Consider the following 20,293-nt stretch of genomic DNA (forward strand, 5'->3'; position numbering starts at 1 on the left):
TGTAGACATAACCCAATTCTGTAACACTGAACCTAATAGCTACATTGACTTCAGTACTGTCTGTGAAACTGTCAGGGCTCTATTGGATAACATGCTTTGCCCAACCCAGTCATTGCTTCATTAGATGACCGGCTAGCTCATTGAAAGTGATGTGCAAATACTGTGCTGCCAGGGACATGCAAGAAGTAGTCCTGAATATCCTGAGGCTGGAATGTGCCTTAATGGGAAACTGAATGTTGGTTAGCCCTATGCCAAACAAAAAGAAACCCTGAGCCATATGCTATGGGGCTGTCCAACAGTCAGGTATCTGTAAAAAAGGTGGACACAAGAGTTAAAATAGTGCTCAGCTTTAGCAGCCAAACCGCAGTCTAAAATTTGTTCCTATTTACTTGCTAAATTGGGTTTAATGCTGTCACAATGATTTTGTTGATACCTTATGCAGATTTAAAAGAAGCGCCTTCTTCAATAATACTTTACTAATTGCCTGGTGAATGTAAAGGGGAAATAATTTAGCCAATTATATCCAAGAATTACTTGCACACAATTATAACCCTTCTTACTTATGGGTCATGAGTAAGCCATTGTTTTCATTTGAGTTTTCAAAATCACTTACTCTTTTAAATTCCAGTCCCTTATTTTTTCTGTTATATATGCAAGTTCTCTACACCATATTTCTGCAATGCCAGCGTCTCTCCGTATGTAACTTCCGTTGAGTAATAGCTGTTAACAGAACGCTACTCTCAAAAGCATCTACTGCCATCTCCATCTCATTCCCTTTCCAGATATGAAAAGTGTATCATTTTTAGTTGTGCTTAGTATTTTAGGGGAAAGGTATGTTTATAATTTTAACAATGGGGTTGGGGTTTTTTTGTGTTTAAAATATATTTTCTGTCTGGAAGTAGGAAGGCAAATAACCAATAGCAGTCAATGCTTATTGAACTGCCAGCTACAGCCACTTTAAAATACAACTATCTGCCTCGAAGCATTTTTTTCTTCTAGATGATTTTTTCTTACCTTTACAAAAAAATATAAAAGGGAAGGGACAGATAGGTGGGATGATTCATAGGAAGAGTCATTGCTCCTGTGGAGCTATTCTCTGTTTCATTACACAATTCACTCTGTAATCCTGTCTGTTTACAAACCAGAATAAAAAAAAATCGCTTCTTTCACTCCTGAGTTATATGGTAACAGCATAATGTGATTCTTAACTTTGGAAGACAGCATATAGTGAACTTCATGCACCTAATTAGTGCCACTTCTCCTTGGAAAATTACATTATTGTAAACACAGACAGAGTGCAATGAACTGGACTCAAGTACACTGTTCATTAACATTTATTGTGATGAGTGTTGAAGCCACTTGAGCATGAACATAGGTCTACACTGCAGCTGGGGGAGAGTCTCCCGGCCTGGGTAGAAAAGACTTGCAGTTCCTGAGATAATGTGCGACAAATAGCAGTGCAGATATTGCATCATGGGTGGTGGCATGGGCTAGACACTTGAGCTTGGACCCAGGGGATCAGGCTGGTTTGGACTCATGTAGCTTGCCTGAACTGCCTCCCAGGACACAATGTCCACACTTGAATGGAGCTAATGTGAGCCTGCCTACACAGCTGGAGGGCACATACTTAGCTGTAGTGTTAGATACCCCCTGCAGTGTTGCTTAGGCCTTGGTCTCATTTACACTCCATGAAAAACCTGGGCTCAGAGTCTGGTTTGAGGTCAACCCCCACCACCATTGACGCACAACTCTGATTTGGTTCACAAAGCACTCAGGACCCGGGTCTTAAGCCCCACGCAGAGGGCGGGTCTGAGCCCAAGTCCTGCTGAAACTCACGTCCAACTTCTGTCACTTTGCAGAACTCAAGCTCCTGAGCCAAGTTGGAAGGTCTGGGTAGTGCACTATGGATGTATTCACATGGCTATGAGAGGCGGGGCCACTGATTGTAAACCCAGATTGACAATGTAGTGTGGACACTCCAGCCTGGGGTTCAAAACACCATGTCCACAAGCCCAGCTTTATAATACAGTGCAGGTATATCCTGAGAGCCCCATGCCCTCAGAGTATGTCTTCACTGCAAAGTTACCTGAAGTGATTGGCATCAGGATTTGAGCACCTGGACACAGACTATATAGTATGCTTTCCTGGGTCAATGCTGTTAAAAGCAAATGGTACCAGGTAGTGAGTCCAAGCGGAGCAGAATTGCTTTGCATCCCTTACTTCAGATTGTTCTGTCCCAGATAAGGAGCTGGTCTGTTTATATAACTACAGAAGGAAAGATGAACGTCGTCTGTGTTGAGGTTAAAGTAAACAGCTTCCTCATTTCAAAGGTGTTGACAATTAGCCTGGGCTGGGTGGGAGTGTTCCAGCAGTAAAGCTTTACCCAAGTTACTGTGTCCTCACTGGTGCTGAACTCCTCCGTCTGTGTCACCAGATTTCTTGGAGCATGGCCCATGGGTTTTTCATGAGACAGTAAGCTGATCTGTAGTATGACTTTGGGGGTGAGGGGTGTTGTGAATTGTGGAGAACTTGTCTGCCTTTCCGGGCACACAAGGGGAATTCTGGGAAGGCATTGGAGGACTATCAGCACTGGAGTGATTCAGCTTCTATTGTCATGGCAAAAAAGATTGGCTTATCAGTATCTATGCTCTAATCCAGATCCCCCTAGCCGGGTCAGCCAGCCCAGAATGAAAGCACTATCAAACTCAGGTGAGAGATTTTCAAGTGTGGATGTCGGATGGCTAGGAACAGCACCTGATTCTGCAATGAAGGCACACACTAATTTTCTCCATTCTAGTTGAATCTGTGTATTGTTTGCTGCTGAAAAATAAATTCAGACATTAGCAAAAATGGGTAATTGAAAAGAGGGACCATGTAGCCTCCCACTAAAACACAAGAGAGCATGAAGTTGGAAATCTCTTTGGAAAGGCAAGACAACTTATTATCAGAATAAAACATTTTCCTGATATGTTCCAAAATTGTAATAATAAAAACTTTATAACATGGAGCTACTCAACTAGAAGTTAACCCTTCTACGTTGTATAATTCACATATGATCTCTGTAAATACTAGGTAAACAGGTTGTATCAAACAGCAGTTTGGTAGGGGTTTTTTTCTTGTTAATGAGACTGTGAGACAACTATGAATATAGTGATAATCATTAGAAAGACTCAGTAACTTCAAAAGCTTCCTCAAGTACTGTATTTGAATTTGGTAACTGTTCTGTATTTATATGGGATTTCTAATATTACTGAAAAATAGTTACCACTGCAAAGTACACTCTGAAATGAAAGTTTCAATAGACATTAGCTGTGTAGAGAAAACACTGACAGTATTACATGCCTCCAAATGAGATTAATGTGTATCTCAAGGTGATGATATTAAAATCTGGTGTCAAGTTTTTCTTTAAGTTGTATTAACTCGCTATATTTAACACATTTTTAATTGAAATAATCTCAAGTGGTATCTCATGACACAGCTCATGTTAGTGTTATACCAATATAGGGCATGCTTTCCTAGTTTCATTGCTGTAAAAAGAAAGTGGCTCTAGCTGATGAGTCCAAAATGAGTGGAGTTGCTTTGCAGCCCTTATGTCAGATTCTTGTGTTCCAGATTAGGCGTTGACAAGTTTATATAAATACAGAAGGAAAGATTAATGTGATCTGTATCAAGGTCAAAGTAAATGGCTTCCTTATTTCAAATGTGTTGACAATTCCTCAGATATTTTGCAATGATTCCAAGAAGTGTTCCTAAATGTGTAGCTCCTATTGCCATGATATAATGAGATTCTCTGATATAACAGAGCCAAGGACCATATAAGACCCAAGAATGAAGGCAAATCTTTCTTACATCCTATAGAATCCTGAGTCAAGCTCTGCACTAAAACTCTTTGTAAATCAGTGGGGTTCAGCAGCTATATTGCAGCACAGAATTAGGCCAAGTCAAATTTATAAAAGCATATGCCAAAGAAGACAGTGAAGGTTACCAACAAGAGCTGCATAGCTCAGGCATATCCCCAAAGCAGTAGGGTCACTAGTGTATAGCTCTAAAAACTAAATGGGTGGGTAGAGGTGAAAGAAATGTGAGAAAATTTAGTGATAAACATTTTAGTATATTGAAAATTTAATTTTGAATCTCAGAGTTCCCACTGCTCCATGACTTTATATGAACATTATTTAGTCAAGAAAAGTGCTGTTTGTATTAAATTAATTTCAAGCTTGTAGCCAAAAGTCTTTTTGTGATTATATGAAAGTCATTTCAGATGAAGTAGAAGGCCCATGAATTAAATGCTGGACATATGTGACTGCAGGAGCAAAAGCAATTTCATCCTACATATTTCAGGGAAAGGATTATCCATGTCCCCTGGATGCCCCAAGATGGTTTCTCATTTGCCCCAGTGAGGCCTGGTCTGGTGGGATAGATAAGTAAACTCTGCTTTTGCAGAGCACTGCATCCAAGGGAATAACACAGTGATTTCCTCTGTCAAGTCATGTGGTCTTCAAAATACATTAAAAAATAAATTAAATTAAATTAAAATAGGAATTATAAACAAATTCTAAAATGGGGCTTTCCACATGCCTGTTAGCAGATGTTAAATTCATACAGGGACATATATAGATATAACTTTTGTGCAATCAACTGCAACAAAAAATATTTTAGAGAAACTATCCTGACAGGTTGACTGGCAGAGTTGGGTTATCTTATGTGCTGCCTGTTTGCTGAGTGCCTGATGCCTAATACTGAGTCTGGTATTTTCACTCTCACTCGTGATCTCTCTGTCTTGAGCTCCCATCCTAGCACTTACTTAGCTAACTTAAGCCAAATTGTCTCCATTAAAAATATCATGTCTTTCTTTTCAAGGAAGGTAGTTACTTTGGATGTTTTCTGCATGGAGCACATCCTGGAGAATATATCATTATTAATGCTCCAAGATCTCCTCCATAGTGTCTTCCTTTTCCACATCCTGGTCTTAAGCACCGTGTCTGTGACACCACTCTCTTTCTATTCCTGGTCTCCAGAAGGAACATCATTCCATCAGGAAATTATTCCATCATTAGCATCTTCCTCTCTCTTTCAGAAGGAAAATACATTACATATGTTCTCCACAATGAATCGCTCCTCTCCAGATACATAGAATTAATTTGTATCCCTCAAAATTGTATCTTCCAGTTTCCTTTGTGGTCAGCCGTGTGTTCTATTTCTTTGCAGCTTTTCTGCAGCACATTGCATACCTTCTCCTGCACATTGAACTTGAACCTACAAGACTGCGACTTATCAGGATCATCTAAGTATCAATTTGCTTGTGACAAAATCAAATCAGTGGATATTAATGACACAATATAACTCTGGCCAGGAAAACTATTTAGGTTCCTCTCCTCAGCTCTTTTTAATGGCCATTTTTTTCTGCTTCCCATAACAGAAGGAGAACACCACTGTTTAGACTCATAACTTAGTTGTCACAGCAAAAATCCCACTGCCCAAACAGAAGCCACTGAAGATACCAAGATGACAATGCTGCAGGCCAGATCCGATCAATCACTTTGATTCTAGAACATCCTGCTTTCAACCAGCTACCCACATAAATAAAACTATCCACCCATTCAATGTTATCGCCTTCTACATGTCACGTTGGCAAGTCATTTGTTTCTGTTTTATAGGCACTTTGGTCTTAAGTCCATAGATTCTGTAGTTGTTCACAGCTCTTCCAGCATGAGCTGTGATTGGTCAGCAGTCTTTCCAAGTAAGGTATTATCACCCACATTCTCAGGAGTCTCTAAAGATGGGTCTTTCAATTTCACACCTCTTACTTTGGCCTCAGTCAGCTTTGTCCTACTAATGAGGGGGTGGAGATGATACAATCATTGGAGTAGAAGAGAAAAGAATGGTGACTGGCTAGAAGGAAAGAGGTTAGTGTCTAAAAGGCCCATGGGAAAGATTACAGTAGCCAATGATGATTTGGGTGTGGACAGGGGCATGCACAAAGGGGGGCAAGCAGAGGTATGGCCCACCCCCAAGATCTCCACACGTTGCCTCTGCCTCTACCCCCCATCTTACCTTAGCAGGCAGTAAAGGTCTCCAACAGCAGGGATGGAGAAGCAACAGCTATCAGGGTGGTGGGAGAAGGAGTTCAGACTGCATCCAGCTGCCCTGCTGCTTCCTCCCTCTCTGGGTTGCAGGTACACAGAGAGTGCCACTGCCAGGAAGGTTGCTGCCTCCTTGCTGCTAGGCATCCCCTGAGAAATCTGGGAGGCAGAGGGTCACATGACTTGGCAATTTGTGTGTGTTTCAGGTGCTGCACCAAAAGTCAAATTTGTGCATGCAATCGAGATGTGGACAAACAATTTGACTGGGAACAAATGGAGAGATATCTGAAAGGTTAGTGTGGGCAAAATGGCCATCATTTGGCCACAGCTTGTATTTGAGTGGAATCTGAGTGGAATCTAAGTTGGTTCCCAGGTTATAAGTATATTATTAGGCATACCAAAAATGGAGGTAGAGGAGAATTTCGTGGAAGAAAGATTATGGCCTGTGCTTTGGCCATGTTGAATTTGAGATAACAGCAATGAAATATCTGAGAGAGAGTGTAGCTCTTTGTGACTCTGACAAATGAAAATTAATATAATAGCTGACTCCAAACTGTGATACAATTGGCAGAAGAAGAAGGTGAAAGCTGACTGAAATAGTCCCTACAGCTGCTGGCCTCCATAAAGCAGACCCACGCGCTTCCTGAGGGAGGAGGAATTCCCCTCATATATTCCACTCAAATAAAAGCCATGGCCAAATGATGGCCATTTTGTCCAGACTAACTTTTCAGATATCTCTCCGTTTGTTCTCAGTCAAATTGCCTGTCTACATTCTAGTATAGATCGTGTTTGGTTCTGCCTTGAGAGCAGGGGACTGGACTTGTTGATCTTTCGGGTCCCTTACAGTTCTAGTGTTCTGTGATTCTGTGAGGGAATCAGAGGCCCAGGGAGTTGATCCCCCTTCCACTTCTTGAACTTCCTACTCGGTGTAAAAGCTCTGGTTGGGTAAATATTCAATTAATACATTCAGTCCAAAGAAGAGGGATCCAACTCAACCAGGCTTGTACGCGGGGGAGAGGGGTGCAAAGGGTGCAAACATACCCCCCACGCTCCTTCAGGGTCCACCATTGGGCCGATTATGGCCGACATAAGGAAGGCAGGGGCGGCACATTGCCCCAGCCTTCCTCCCCCGTGCTCTGGCTGGCCAGGGGAAAGCAGGGAGGTGGGCAGAGAGGCGTGCTGCCCCAGCCTTCCTCCCCTGTGCTCTGGCTGGCCAGGGGAAAGCAGGCAGGCACACTGCCACAGCCTCCTTCCCCTGTGGTCAGGCCAGCTGGGGAAGGCTGGGGCTGATTCCTCCCTTCCACACCCAGCAAGGCTGGGGGTGGGGTGGGGCTGAGCTGTGGGGCTAGATCACAGGAGATGGGGCAGCCACCAACCCCTCCCACACATAGAAATTCCTGCATACAGGCCTATCATCTGAAAGGAAACTAATTGATAATTCCCTCTCCCTCTTTATTAGTTAAACTCATCCACTGATAGACAGAAACACACCATGTGACTAAGATGACTGATCACACAATAGAAATGACAAATAATAAAAAGCAAATACACACAGCCAGCAATTTACAAGCAACTTCTCCACTGAACTATACTCACAACATGTATTCATCAAACAGTTACAGAAAATGAACACACCTGGGAAATCTAAACTGTTCTGATCAATTGGCCATAAGAGAAATGGTCAACATTCAGTGACTTCATTGTTGGCCATTATTAATTCATCCGGCTTTCCTTTTGCAGTAGCTGCAGATGTGGTGGCCAAGAGAACCTTGCTGACTGGACAGATGTTAGTTTTTGTCATCCTTGACAGCAGGCAGTATGATAATACAAAAATAAATAATCATAATAATCAATTAATGATTTAGACTCTGGGACACTCTGTCCATAGTAACTAGTGAAAAAATAAAACCAGATCATCCTGAAGGGGAGAAGGAAGAAGGATGCTGTGGAAGACAGGAGTTACTGATTGCTTGAGAAGTGGTTCCTGTGTGATGCGAATCCTCAGGATGTACCCAGAAGAAATAAACAGCATTTGAGCTATAACATCAATAACCCGCATTTTTAAATTTCACCTGCATCATTCAAATGTTTCTTGCTTAGTGAAACCTTTGATCTGTGAATAGAATTGATTTAATTTTTAATTTTACAAGTCTTCATGTTTTGATTGTACAGACTGTGCTTGAATCAGCTTGAAAAGTTCTTTGTAGGACTGTGTGTGGTGTAATAGAATTAAGAAAACAGGTTTCATCGGGCACTGGAGTCCTTTAAAACTTAAATGTGAAACACTAACCAGAATCCATACAAATATTAATACCACTAAATCCAAATACATTGTACGGCTACTCAATTGTCAAGTGAAGAGCTATATTCTGTATTCTGCATGTTAAACAGCTAATCAATAGCATGTTCATGAATCAGAGGGCTGGTATTTCAGACATGAATTCACTTCACTTCTGCAGTTTACTCTGAAAGCCCCTAGCTGCTGAGCTCATTAAACTTCTCTTGGCTGATCTGGCTTTATAGGCAATTTTGTGAAGGGGCAGCATCAGAGCTAGCCCACTGATTGGGACTCCATTGGCTCAGCAGGGATCCAGGAGATCAGGGGGGAGAGCCAGCATTCAGATAAAAATATGTCTTGCTCTCTGTAATGCCAGGAAGATTGCAGGGCTGTGTTAATTGGCGGAGGTGTAGAGATTTGCAGGGGTAGCCAGCTTGCTTAGTTTAGGATAATTCCAAAGTGGGACCTCTGCAACATGCCGCTCTGAATTTAATCTCACTTCTGGATTGTCATGTACACTGTTGCCGGCATTTCTAAGCAGATCTGAACTTGTTGTGCCTCTGACTGTTGCTGGACCCCAGGCATATATCTTATATGAAATATGCAGGAGTGACCATGTAAAAACTTGACTTACAAAACTGTGGACATCTGAACACAATATTGAAGCTACAAGACAGAGGAAGTTATTTTATGATGATCAAACACAGGACAATGCATAAATATTCATTATTCGCTCTCATTTAGTGGATTTAAAATAATAAAACTAAAAGGATTTCACCTACTCCCCCTTCTTGCTAGGGTTCATTTTCCAGTTCTGTGTCCTTCCTCTCAGAGTCTCATTTCTAAGGGTATGTCTACACTACCCTCCTAGTTCGAACTAGGAGGGTAATGTAGGCATACCGCACTTGCAAATGAAGCCCAGGATTTGAATTTCCCGGGCTTCATTTGCATAAGCGGGGAGCCGCCATTTTTAAAACCCCGCTGGTTCGAACCCCGTGCAGCGCGGCTACACGGGGCTCGAACTAGGTAGTTCGGACTAGGATTCCTATTCTGAACTACCGTTACTCCTCGTGGAATAGGAATCCTAGTCCGAACTACCTAGTTCGAGCCCCGTGTAGCCGCGCTGCACGGGGTTCGAACCAGCGGGGTTTTAAAAATGGTGGCTCCCCACTTATGCAAATGAAGCCCGGGAAATTCAAATCCCGGGCTTCATTTGCAAGTGCGGTATGCCTACATTACCCCGCTAGTTCGAACTAGGAGGGTAGTGTAGACATACCCTAATTCTCTAAGCCAGTGGTTTTCAAACTACAGGTCACAACTCAGTACTGGGTCAAAGAATGTCAGGCACTGGGTCTCGTTGCTGCAGGGGTATCAGGTGACCTGGCATTGCAGATTGCGCTGTACTCTAGAAGTGGCCAGGAGCAGGCCTGGCTCCTAGGAGGGGGATGGGAGCGCGGTAGTCTGGATGGCTCAGCGTGGTAGTCTGGATGCTCCGCGGTCGACATCATAGGCATTTGTCGACCTCCCAGGTATGCCTCATCCACCAAGCTCAGGGCTCAGCTCTACTTCCTTTCATGCAGAGGATACTAGTCTGATACTTCTTGTCATGTGGAAAGTGAGGGGGCTTCAGTCCACAGCCCCAAACCCAGAAACAGTTTGTGAGGCAGAAAGAAGTGGAGGAGGAAGAGTTTGAGGGAGAAAGGAGCAGAGAGGGAAAACACTGAATAAAAAATGATAAAAGAAGAAGGCTAAATAGAAGGAAACTACCTAAAGAAAGTGACCATAAGGAAAAGTTGAAAAAGGGAAAGAGGTTTCAGAGGGTATGTCTACACTACCCCGCTAGTTCGAACTAGCGGGGTAATGTAGGCATACCGCACTTGCAAATGAAGCCCGGGATTTGAATTTCCCGGGCTTCATTTGCATAAACTGGGTGCCGCCATTTTTAAATCCCTGCTCGTTCGAACCCCGTGCCGCACGGCTACACGTGGCATGAACTAGGTAGTTCAGACTAGGCTTCCTAATCCGAACTACCGTTACTCCTCATTCCACGAGGAGTAACGGTAGTTCGGACTAGGAAACCTAGTCCGAACTACCTAGTTCGTGCTGCGTGTAGCCGCGCGGCACGGGGTTCGAACGAGCAGGGATTTAAAAATGGCGGCGCCCAGTTTATGCAAATGAAGCCTGGGAAATTCAAATCCCGGGCTTCATTTGCAAGTGCGGTATGCCTACATTACCCTCCTAGTTCAAACTAGGAGGGTAGTGTAGACATACCCAGAGTGTTTGCTTTGTATGACATGTTGCATGTATAGTTTAATTTTGTTTTTCAGATGTTGCCTATTTGTTTTTTCCAGTGTCTTTACCCACTCAAATTCACCCACCCAAACTTACTTTGGATTCTATAGTCCAGTCATAGGTGTGGAAGTTGGTTCTTTTCCGTTCCTTAACTTCCTCCAACACACTGATCCATGGTTTCATCTCTGCAAGGCTTAGAAGCAGAATGACTGTCTGGGACTCAGGCTATACCGGAGGTATCCCTAAAAGCTCTGCCGCATCCAAAGAACACTTCCGCTTTTTTTGGAAGTTTCCAAAAAAGTGGGTGTTTTGTTTCGGCATCCCTGTATTCCTCATTTTATGAGGAATAAGGGATGTTCCAAAAGAGGAGGTTTTTCCAACATTTGTCCCCATATAGACAGGCCAAGTGTCGGAAAAGCCTCTTCTGAAAAAGAAGTGGGAAAATATATGCAAATTGTGGTTCGCAAGTTGATTATCTTTTTCCGAAAAAAACCTGCAGTGTAGACATAGCCTCAGTTTGAAGATTTGATCAGAACAGTATTTTCCTTTTTTCATACAAACCCACACACAAGAGGGAAACTTAGTTTTGTATATCTCTAACTTTTTACCCTATTGATCCACCCTGAATTCCTCCAAACTCAGATGAGTGGGCTTTTTTTTTAAAAAAAAATTGTTGGAACTAATTATATGAGTAAGGGAAGCAAGGCTCAGCACAAAGTTTATCATTAAACCTAAACTCATTATCCATATGGATTTGTAATTATTCATTTTGTGTTTATCTTATCTTGTTTTCTGTAAGTGGAATGATCAGAAGAATAAGACAATATGCTTTATAAGAGGCACAAACATATACATAGTCCAATATATTTTACTTTTATTATAAAACATATTGTTTGAATAAAATGCATTTCATGAACCATGAAGTATAATTCTATCAGTCTGTAATATTTATTAATACAATAAGATAGTATTTCCTCCAGCACACAGACACATATAAAAGACAAGTTGGATAATCCATGAAAAATTTCCACTTGTCCTGCATGCAATAAATTCTTATTTTTCACAGGTCAGCCCCACAAAATAAGGATGTGGCTAAGATAAATCCACCAAAAGCATGTATTTGTTTTCTGCTTCTATATGAAAAGGCAGTACCTCAGTGAGTTTACTGATGAGCCTTACTGGAATATTTTACATGAGTCTCCTCAGATCAGAGACAAATATGTAAGTAACAAGAATTTTATTCACCTTTCACTTAAATTGTAGATTGCATAGAATAATATTAAAAAATCTTATAAATAATATTATATGCTATTCTCATGATGAAAGCAAGTGGTGTCTTTTACCTAGAAGAACTGGAATGTGCTTTTATACATTTACATTTACAGAAATTGGTTGATACAGCACTAGACATAGTCATCTCTGTGGTGAAAGCCAGTGACTCTTTAACAACACACACAAACAATGCGCACACGGCAACATTCCAAGTCAGAAAACAATACTTTTCTGAACTGAAGCTACAGGGAATATTTGAGGTTGCTAGACTATAATTACTAATAAATAAAATTAGGTGTTTGCAATTCCATAGTGCTTTTCATAAAAGACTCTCAAAATAACTTTGTAAACATTAAGCCTCCCAACAGCCCTGTGAGATAGCTTTGTAAGACATGTAGCTGCTATTCTATAGTCCAGCCGCCCTAGGGCATAACAATAGGAACTCTAGATAATAGTTATGGCAAAAAATGAAGAACTGCATATCTAATTGAATCGGAACAGGAATTTAGGTTGACAGGTAGTTGGTATTCCAACTCCCAGTGATTTCAGTAGGAATTAGGTGTTTAAGTACCTTTTTGAGGACTTGTGCCGTAATAAATGACTGAGATAGAATTTTACCAGAATTTTACTGACATGGGTCAGTACTTTTATGATTATACAGAGTTCAGAGATTTTTCATGACTGTGAAAGGAAGGTATTGAGGCCTACCCAGAATATACCAAATGAGCACCAGTTTAATTGTAAGTGTAAAGGAAAGGCAGCACTGTGAGATACAGGAGATGTAAAATAAAAACAAAATTTGATTGGATGACCAACAATAACCCCACTTTTAGGGAAGTAAGTAACTCAGACAGCAATATGCAACAAAGTGCTGATTACCCCAATGGAGCAGACGAAAGTTTTTGTAAGGGCAGAATGAGACAACAAAAATCTAATGTCAGCAACTGTCAGGTGAGTGGAGGAATACCAAAATACCGAAACAGGGTATATAAGGTTGAATGGAACAGACCAAGAGTGGACGGGTTGCGAATCCAAAAAGCTAGGTCTGATCAACCAGAGCTCCCTCCCCGGCGCTGAATCTCACTGCCGCACATAAGCTCTGAAAGGGGAACAAATAAGCTTCGAAAGGGGAACAACACCAGTCGTAAATTGCAATGAAAAATCCAAAAAAGGAAAAACATAAAGAAAAGAATATCTCCTGAATCTAAGCAATGCTTCTATCTTTCTTAACGTGAGTATTATATATTTGTTAACTCCATAAATTGTTTAACGGTAAATCAGGAGGGTATATTTGTAGGAGAAGTTGTTATTTCTTGTTTTTTTTAAACTGTACAGTTTTTCTACTTTTTCTTTGTATATTATATTGTCTTAAAAGAATCAAAAATAGTGAATTGATTTAAATGGAAAATTAATTATAAAGTAAATAGAAAAAATAAAAAATCTTGGTTTGACCCTAAAAAGAAGTATTCCTCTGTCTGTAGTTTCAAATCCTTTAAAGAACCAAACCTGGTTACCGAAAATGACCACAGATGGTCAAGCCTGGATGGATACTGTGGTCCCTTCTGGCCATAGAATCTCTGACGTTAGGCCTTTGGTTTTATATTTCATAGACACTTAGCTTTAGAGACACACAGACACTCAGCTTTTCCAAACATGTGTGCATAGAGTTTTAGTAAAGAAATTTACTAATTTTCAACAATGCTGGCAACATAACAGCTGCCCATTCAGCTCCTCCCACCCTTCTATATACCATGATCCATTCAGAGATTCATAAATACCAAGGCCAAAAAGGAGCATTGTGATCATCTAGGCTGTGTATACACTGGGGCGATCTCACGCAAAAGTGGCCGATCTTGCACAAAAACTCGCTGCTTGTCTACACTGGCCGCGTGTTCTTGCGCAAGTAAACTGACGTTCTAATGTATAAAATCAGGGCTTCTTGCACAAGAACTCTGATGTTCCTGCTCAGTAATAAGCCCTCTTGCTCAAGAGCTCTTCCAGAAGATGCCAGTGTAGACAGGCAACATGAATTTCATGCGCAAGAAAGCCCTATGGTTAAAATGGCCATCAGAGCTTTTGTGCGCAAGAGAGTGTCTACACTGGCATGGATGCTCTTGTGCAAAAGCACATCTCTTGCGCAAAAGCACATGCCAGTGTAGACGCTCTTCTTCTGGAAGAGTTTTTGCAGAAGAACTCTTCTGCAAAAGAGTTTTTGTGTGAAAACGCGCCAGTGTAGATGTAGTCCTAGCATAACCTTGTATTGCCAAGAGGCAATGGTTCTTCCCTTAAGGGATTCGGAGGCAATAAGCACACAAATTGGGCGAAGGCTTAAAGATTTTACTAAGCAAATATTAGGGTAAAATACAGTGCTTAATATTAGAGTAAAATACAATGAAGCAAATCTTAGAATAAAATACAATACTTATAAAGCCTAAGCAAACCTTAGAATAAAATGCAATGCTTATTAAGAAAGTACAATACTTATTAAGCCTAAGCAGATCTCAGAATAAAATGCAATGCTTACGTCCCTTCTGCTGCTGGGAACCCCTTGAAGAAGGACAGTGGACAGACCCCAGTGGCCAGTGCGTAGCACCTTCTGTGGCTTTGGTCTACGCCGCGGTCCCAATGTTAGGAATATTCCCGGTTTTTATATACTGTTGGATCTACAGTAATCACACCAGTTGTTTTGAGAGAGATCGTTGATACATTGCATATTTTCCCAGATCCAATAATTAGCTTGTTGATACTTTGCATATTTTCCCAGGCCAGATAATTAGCATTATCAGGTGGGAAACATTCAGCACAGATAGCTATGTGATCTTCCCAAGTGCTCCTGCAGTCCTATACCAGGTGCATGTCCTTGGGACCTGTCCCAGAACTTGTTGAAAGTCAACAGTGCATTCCTATACTGTACCATCTTAGGCAAACAGATAACTCTTTGAGAATAACAAAAGAATAATAAGCAGCAAAAAACACAAATGGCTGCCTAGAGCATCCAGGTGTGTAAGAAAATGCAGGCACAAAAGGAACAATTGTGGTACACCACCTAATTTCCTTGACCTCACAATCGTCTTCCGCATTTCCACTACAAACCTCCTATACAACCTAGGCAGTAAAATGTCCCCGAAAGAATTCCTAGAGCAGATCTTTTAGAAAAATGTCCACACAGTGGTATAAATCTGACTCTCTGAGTTATGTATTTATTTATCTAGTAATAATTCAATGCAAATTGCTATTTCCAGATTTTAACAGTCTTAATTTGTCTTAACTATTTCAGAACAATTTAATTTTGTATTAACTGTTTCAGAACTATTCAGAACACAATGGGATAATTCACAAGACTGTTGATAAATAGAAGAGGGTTCAGAGAAGAGTCCTAAGAATGATTAAAGAATTAGAAAATACCTCTTTTAGTGATAAACAGATGAAAGTCCCTGTTTATCAAAGAGAAAGTTAAAGGATGTAAGCACCTACCTGGGAAATAGAAATTTGATAATAAAGTGCTCTTCAATCCAGCAAAGAAAGATATAACAAAATCCAATGGCTAGAAGTTGAAGCTAGACAAAATCATGCTAGAAATAAGATACATATTATTAACAGGAGGGTAGTTAATCACTGGAACAAATTATCAAGGAATGTGCTGGATTTTGAATCACTGCAAATTTTAAAATCAGAAGTAGGATGCTTTTCTAAATTATAAGCTCTACTTCAGCTACAGCTTTTGGCTTTGAAGCAGAAATTAATTCAAGGAAGTCCTGTGGAATAGGAAAGACATCAAACTTTAGAGCTGTATGAACAGCCAGTTTTTCAGTTCAATGGCCAAACTGGAAAAAATCTAGTTTGGGTTGACCCAAAAGTGGAATGTTTCACTTAACCCAAAATGAAAGGTTTCATTTCGTTTCTGAGGATCTGTTCAAAGTATTTTAAAAATGGAGGTAAAATTCAAAATGCAAAGTTTGAAAATGAAACGCCATCATGAATTAAAAAGTAAAGTATTTCATTTTGAAAATGTTACAATGAAATGTTTTGACTGTTTCAGATTTGTTCAGTCAATATAATTCACCAATTTGATATGAATTCACAAAATGATTCGGTCACCTACATGTACATTCTTCATTGAAAAAAGATTCATCCAAAATGTTTTGCCCATCTCTACTCAAACTAGATGATGACAGTGATCCCTTTAAAAATCTATAACAATTACTTACCTAGTAGAATATTGTAATACATAACTACTGAGCTAAATGGATTTAATTCATGACTCTTATCACAGTGGTAGGTGACCTGCATCCCACAGGCTGCATGTGGCCTATCAGAGTAATCTGAGTGTAGACCTCGAGACATTTTGCTGATAATGACGATGCACAGGCACTGCCCCCCACAACTCCCTGTGGCCACAGTTTGCTGTTCTTGACCCAGGGGAGCTGTTAGGGTGGTGCCCACAGGCAAAGAGTCTGTAAAGATGTGCTGGATGCTGCTTCCCACAATTCCCATTGTCCAGGAACAGAGAACTGCAGCCACTGGGAGCAGTAGGAGGCCATGCCTATGGATGGTCAATGTCAGAAAAATGTCTCATGGCCTGCAGTCACATTACAAGCCGCCTGTCACTAACCACTGTGTATCACACTTATAGGGCCGTAGGCTCATCGGGCTTTTGGCACAGAACAATCAATGATGCAGAATAAAGGTAGACTATTTTTCATATGCCTGATATAAAGCTCACTGAAGTAAAAACTGAGATTCTTTATACTGACTTTGTGGGGCTTTCCGATCAGGCCCTTTTTCAGTTCTTCTACTCCTGATCTTGTGTAAAGATGGGCAAAGTGTAGGAATTCTGTTATTGCAGATTCAGACTGTGACTATCAAAGTCTGATGGCCTGTTTTATATCTGGAAAACATTCTGTGACTTGGGAATAAATTCAAACCTTGAGTAAGCAAGGTAGCTCCCCCAAAGTCAATAGAGCTGTGCCAGTTTAAGGCAGTGGTGAATTTACCTCTAAAAGACTAACTACCAGATTGGGCAGGCAAAACAAGATGCCTAATTGATACAAAAATGCAAAAATAGAGGCCTGCATCTTTTCTTGATGGAAGCTCAAACATAAGGAATTGCTGTCTACCAATAGATCTTACAGTCACGAACAGCAAAGTGAAGAATATGGTAACATTTCCAGAGATCCCCAAAGTTAATCATTTGTATGTGAGGATAGAATTTGGTTCTGAACTTTATTTATTCCAATCAATAATTCCAAGGTCAGGTCTCAGGAAAGGGTTTAATAAATATTTATAATAGCTGTCAGAATTAAGGGTCCAGAGCTAGAGTCTAGGACTCTTGAGCCCCATTCCTGATTCTCTGGCTCTTGAGTCACTGTAATATTTTTACAAACTCTCCTTTCTCTTATTAAAACTATCAGGAATTTTCAGGTGTCATGCTGTCAGTTCTGCTTAGTACTGAGAGAGAACCTGATCCTTCGACTGGAAATCCTGCTCACAGAAGAGCTGGAGACAAACTCCAGGGATGTCTAGCACAAGAGCGGAAGCATTTTGGAATTCATTATCTTGTATGCCGACAGAAAGACTGCAATTTTCAACCCTTTCAGTATAATTATGGCCTCCTACCTTTGACCACCTAGTTGTGTCAGTGTCATTAGTCATATCATATCCATTGTAATCATGTAAAAATAATGCCATTCAAGTCTATGGCTGCCTGGATTGAAATCTTCTCCTGAATTCCTTAATTCTTATTGAGTACAGAGTGTGCAAGGAATAAAGGAGAGAGCCAGAAACAGAAGAGCTCATATAATGGTGAATGCACTGTCAGTTCATTTTCACTGGTGAAGCAAAGGCCTAAGCAACTGAGTTTCTACTCTGTGAGTTATGTGTCATGTGCTCATTTGTGAAGTGACTAATCCAGTAGTGATGAGGTGTCTAGTAAAAATAAATTGTATTGTTCTACTGACTGTGGTGATGGATTCTTTATATGTTCTTTCTGTTATCATTTAGATGACCCTTTTTAACCAACCCATGGTGGTTCAGCCATGTTATATGGAATTTTATCACTGCTAACAGGACTCTTCACAAAGAAAGAAACAATAGGCCAAGCAGGAAATAAATAATAAATAGATAACCAGGAAACAGCACTAACACAATAGATGCTTAGTCATTAGTTTAAGCTGGCACATTTGTCCTGGGATGATCTGAACAATCACAGTGAAACAGTAACAAAGTTTGCAATAAATCCAGCCTTACCTATTCCTTGAGCCATGTGAGGCACAGGACAAGAGAAATAAATAGGGAAAATTAAGTCTATATCCCATATTGAAATCATTTATTATGAAATAACATCTCCAGCCATTTGAAATATTGAAAACTTTCCAAGGAGTTATGGTTTATAATAAGAGTTGTTTCACTTGCCAGCCATTTATAAATTACTTACCACCATATTAAAATCTAGATAAGGTCACTCATTTAGGTTAGGGTATCTTTCCTCTCTTATCTACTGTTGAAACATCTTGTAATAAGATCATTTTTGTCTGTGGTGCTGTTTCAATCAATGTAGCTGGCACAAGACAATTTCAACATGTGGAACTATCACTCTGATCATTGACCAAATGCAGCACATATTCGATTATTTACCCAGAGTACCATCACAATGAATATTTGAAAATGTAGAGCCTTTATATTCTTTGTAAACGAGGAGGCTTACTACAACACATGGCTATCATTGAAATTGTGCCTTTGAGTATGAAATAAACAGAGGTGGAGATTGTCAGCTTTGTTATCAGTCACCACAGCAAATGAGGGTTTTATTTTACCACTGCTGTATTTTGGTCCTCCCATTTTTTAAATATATCTTCTAGATCTCTGTGACTGGTAGTGTTCAGCGCAGTTCTCTTGGTTCCGAAGTAGAACAGCAACATCTGACAGTAAACAGCTAAGTTCCTGTTGCTTTTCATTTTAGCTTCCACGTTGAAAGTTAAGTTTAATTAGAGTTAATGAGTCATCACAAAAAATAAACATTTTTCTATACACGTCACGGTACAAAGACGAGAGTGAGTTGAGTTTTTAATTGCAGTTGTTTATGACCCTCTTTGGTAAGACTAACTGAATTTCTAATGAAGAGCTTAACAACTGTAACAGGCACCATATATTATTGCATAAAAAGTCTCCCGTGATCTTTTTCTTACAAGTTACAGAGCAAAGAGATCAAGGAAGGTGTGGGATTGAGCTCTTGGCATTTATTGAAAAACCATTATTTAAATTATTTGGCTTGTTGCAATGAATTTGTCATACATTGTTTTTTACAGTCGATACTTCTTTCACGGTTTATTTACATAACCCTCCACCCCGATGCTCCTTAGCCAGAAAAATACAGCTAGGAGCATACACGCTGCGCCCCAAAAGAACTGAAGGCAATTATACAGCACAACACATTGTTTAGGGTTGCAAGCAATGCCTGATTATATTAAAAATTGAAATAGTATTTGTTATAACTAAATTAAACTTGTTTTCTCTGAGCATTTCTGGTTTGTCTGATCAGAGTTCACAGGAGAATAAATATCTATAGAAGGGTTGGAACTGTGATGTCAGTGACACTGGAGTAAAGGCCAGATCCAAAGCCCATGGAAGTAATCTTTCTATTGATTTCAATAGGCATTGGGAACTAGGTCCTAAATTAGGAGAGGTACCCAACCTGTGTGGATCAGACCCCAGTCCACATGCAGAGATACTATGAGTTGACTTGAAATCCACTGTTTCAACAGGATAAGATTGTTATCACTGTTAATGTGCATGTACATGGACATGTATGTATCATTTAGCTGCCCATCTGAAGAAACCCAAGTAGTTCAAAATCCTGGCTGGGATGGGAGGTATTTTCATTCTCCTTTGGTACCCTCTTCCTCCAGTGTGGAAAACAAAAAGGGTCCCAAATGTTTGTCCTATTTGTAGTGTGGTAGAAAAGGCCAAGATTTGCCTGCTGAAAAATGAAACAAGAAAAACCTAATGAGACTTGAGCGAGTGAAATGAAAATATCAGAAGGTTTGCTTTTCCACTGTGTAGACATTACACAATAACTTGTAGTCATTTAAATTTCATCATTATCTAGCACTTGTAGGGGTTCTTCAAAAGTTTAGTTGATAGTTAATTTAAGATTGCTGACTTAGATCACAATACAGTAATTAGACAGAATTAAAGTAAAAATTGAAAGAAAATGAATCAAGTAATACAATACATTGTGTAGTTTTCTCCACAAGGCATCTCCGATAATGTTACACTATTTGCATTCTCATGAAAGAAAGACGCTTTGATTATATAGTTCTGTTATAAAACTAGCTTTGAAATAAGGTGGCTATGCTTTGGCTTCTGGCTT

General features: G+C 40.2%; 1 long non-coding RNA gene across 1 annotated transcript in view; it reads left to right on the plus strand.

Annotated features, from left to right (window-relative positions):
- LOC142826458 (uncharacterized) overlaps positions 1-19,050 on the plus strand; it is a 200,207-nt gene extending 181,157 nt beyond the window's left edge. The window contains exons 7-8 of the long non-coding RNA XR_012900587.1: positions 11,720-11,874; positions 17,337-19,050. This is a non-coding gene — a long non-coding RNA (uncharacterized LOC142826458). The remainder of the gene's footprint in view (positions 1-11,719; positions 11,875-17,336) is intronic.
- Positions 19,051-20,293: the final 1,243 nt, after the last annotated feature.

Source organism: Pelodiscus sinensis, chromosome 1 (genome assembly GCF_049634645.1).
Source record: "Pelodiscus sinensis isolate JC-2024 chromosome 1, ASM4963464v1, whole genome shotgun sequence".
Lineage (NCBI taxonomy): Eukaryota > Metazoa > Chordata > Testudines > Trionychidae > Pelodiscus > Pelodiscus sinensis.